Here is a 3,288-nt window from a genome sequence, read left to right on the forward strand (position 1 = left end):
GAGAGAGAGGGGGGAAAGGAAAGAGAAAGGAAGGAAAGAAGGAGTGAGAAAGAAAGAAGGTGTATACACAATTCTTGCACGCATACTAATCGCTGCTGCTGTAATTACTGATAAACGTGCGCAACCACGGCAAATGAAGACCAAATAGAGGTAGCATGGCATCACCTTTGGCTGTAAAGCAGAGGAGGTTTAGTTCTTCTTTAAGCGCTTGCCAACCTGCCGCAGTACATTTACTGCACAATCACGTACCTGTAAGTTGCGGCTTTCTTCGGACCCGATACTGTGCTGTCATTCCCTGCAGCACAAGCTGATCAGCGGGTCTCAGCCAATGATTTGTGTCTAGCACCTGCTGTGCCCTGTGGTGAGCTCACAGGGCTCTCCACAGACAGCAGCAATGTACCATTTATATAAAAAAAAAAAAGAGGCACATGTTTAACCCCTTAATGGCCCTAGATCAGTGAAGGTGAACCTTGGCACCCCAGATGTTATGGAACTACATTTCCCATTGATGCTCATGTACTCTGTAGTGTAGTTGAGCATCATGGGAAACCATAGTTCCAAAACATCTGGGGTGCCAAGGTTCGTCATCACTGCCCTTGATGTTAACCCCTTCCTAGCCAGTGTCATTAGTACAGTGACAGTATATACGATTAGCACTGATCACTGTATTAGTGTCACTGGTGATGTCAGCAACAGTTAGTCCTCCCAGCATCAGTTAGTGTCAGATTGTCTGCTACATTTCTCGCAGTCCCACTATAAGGCACTGATCACTGCCACTACTAGTTTAAAAAAAATAAAAAAAATACCAGTATCTATACCATAGTTGTAGAGACTATAATGTTCACACAAACCAATCAATATACACGTATTGGGATTTTTTTTTACCAAAGTCATGTAGCAGAATACCTTTTGGCCAAAATTTATAAAGATTATTTTTTTATTGAATATGTTTTATAACAGAAAGTATAAAATACTGTTTTTTGTTTTGTTTTTTCAAAAATGTGGATCATTTTTCATTTATATCACAAAAAATAAAAATAAAACACAGAGGTGATCAAACACCACCGAAAGAAAGCTCCATTTGTGTGAAAATAAATTTTTACCACCGTTGCCGCCACTAGAGGTCCGCGGCCGGCACTGGTTTATTCCATTGCCATTTTACAGAGGTCCAGCACATGGGAAAGAAACAAGGCAGAGCCCGGGTAGCAATGAAAGCGGCTACCCATAGAAATGGGCAGCCGCCTTTCATTGATACCCAGGCTCCGCCTCTTGGTTCTTTCCTCTTCAGCATCCACAAGCTGGTCTCCTTTGATGGCTGGTTCCCAGTTCTATGCTTAGTGAGACTCTGTACTGATGGGGGGGGGGGGTGGGTTGTCCTGGGGGGGGTCTGTACTGATGGGGGTATGTTGTCCTAGGGAGGGTGTAGGAAGGGACTCTGCTGGGGACGCCTGATGTAGGGAGGGACTCTGCTGGGGATGCCTGATGTCCTGGGGGGGTCTGCACATATGGAGGGGGTGTCTGTACTGATGAGGTGCCCGATGTAAAGAGGGACTCTGCTGGGAATGCCCGATGTAAAGAGGGACTCTGCTGGGAATGCCCGATGTAAAGAGGGACTCTGCTGGGAATGCCCGATGTAAAGAGGGACTCTGCTGGGAATGCCCGATGTAAAGAGAGACTCTGCTGGTTGGAAGATGGGGAGACATGTACCTGATTTGCTGCTATATTTTTCTCTCTGCTTACTCCCCCTACCCCGGCTGATACACAATGGCTCTATAATGACTTTGCCAATGATGAGTGTTTATTTTTCTACAGCACAGCTAATCTAATGTACTCATATAGGCAATACTGTCTTGGCCATGTTGGCCTATGTTACCCTCTGTACCGATGGCATGTTTGCTTTGTCTGCTTTTTACCCTGTTTTCTGCTCCTTTCAATAAAGTTTGTTTTTCAATAAAAGAGAGACTCTGCTGGGAATGCCTGAAGGGGGGACTCTGCTGGGGACACCTGGTGTAAGGAGAGACTCTGTTTGGGACACCTGGTGGCATCCAGGGCCGGTGCAAAGATTTTTGACACCCTAGGCGAAACATAATTTTGCTGCCCTCCCCTTGGCTCCACCCCCTTTGCCCTGTTCATGTATAACCCACCTTTTTAATGAAGCGCCATAGAATGCAGCTCACCAGCATCCATAAAATGCAGCCTCAGCAGCGCCCATCAATGCAGCCTCTCCAGCGCCCATCAAAAGCAGCCTCTCCAGAGCCCATCCAATTCAGCCTCACCAGTGCCCATTAATGCAGCCTACCAGCGCCCATCAATGAATGTTTGATTGCTTCCATTCATTTGAGAGTCGGGACACAGACACAGACGCAGTCCTCTGCTGCGCCTCTGACACTATGCGCGAATGGAGTGGCAGCTGTCTGCAGATGCTGGGACTTAGTTGCTTGTTGAAGAGAGTAGGAACACCAGTGGCCGGGCACCCTAGGCTACAGTGCACCCTAGTGCGCCTAGTGGTAGCACCGGCCCTGATGGCTGGCGATGGTGACACACTCAGGGCTCCCACCGATTCTGCATTATGGTGAGATGAACCAATTTATTTTATATAAGACACCACCTACAGACAAAAAAGTGTCCCTATACATTTTTTTTGACAATGTTGGCAACTATGGTGCTAAATAACAAAAAAAATGGTCTGGTCATGAAAGGGGTAAAACCTCCTGGAGGTCAAGTGGTTAATACACACCCACATTTTGGGCACTCTTAAAACCTACCATAAATAAAACACAGGAAAGTTCCTCAGTCAGCCCTTCTCTTCCCATCCTAACAATATTGTTGAGACCTCCACTGGACGCTACACACATGTCTGTGATTCCATCACAGTGCAGCCAAGAGATTACTGAAAGCGAATAGGTCAATACCTGTTCAGACCGGCCAATCCTGAACAAATCAGCCGCTAATTAGAGCAAGTCCAGCTACCGACACATCCTTCCCCCGGCGTGGAACGCGGAAGCTCCTCTCTGCTTGATGACATGCTCGTCACGTGATCAAGCACAAGCGATGACATTGCTGTGTCATGTGACCACTCTGAATTTGGCAGCTGTAGTGTGCTGGCATAGTGCTGGCAGCGTGATGGGTGAGGTGTGAGGTGTGTGACTGAGGGACTTGGAATTAGCAGGCTGATGTGCACATGATGCCTGTCTTATGAAGGTTTTGCAGTTGTCCAAATTTCTATAGTATCACCTACTCTTTGAGAGAGCTAGAACATTTCTGCTGCAATTTTTATTGAATTTTTTA

The 3,288-nt window shown here is 46.7% G+C and overlaps 1 protein-coding gene across 11 annotated transcripts in view; it reads right to left on the minus strand.

Annotated features, from left to right (window-relative positions):
* The window catches only part of STX17 (syntaxin 17), a 176,563-nt gene extending 173,515 nt beyond the window's left edge, over positions 1 to 3,048 (minus strand). For 7 of the 11 annotated variants that reach the window (XM_077491811.1, XM_077491803.1, XM_077491806.1 and 4 more), the window contains exon 1: positions 2,913 to 3,048. The gene's annotated coding sequence lies outside the window, so the exon portion shown is untranslated. The other 4 variants (XM_077491807.1, XM_077491809.1, XM_077491808.1 and 1 more) reach the window with 3 other exon arrangements.
* Between the last annotated feature and the right edge of the window lie 240 nt (positions 3,049 to 3,288).

The sequence above is a fragment of the Lithobates pipiens genome, unplaced genomic scaffold (assembly GCF_037356315.1).
Source record: "Lithobates pipiens isolate NorthernLeopardFrog02 unplaced genomic scaffold, aLitPip1_a1.2 Scaffold_19, whole genome shotgun sequence".
Taxonomy (NCBI): Eukaryota; Metazoa; Chordata; class Amphibia; order Anura; family Ranidae; genus Lithobates; species Lithobates pipiens.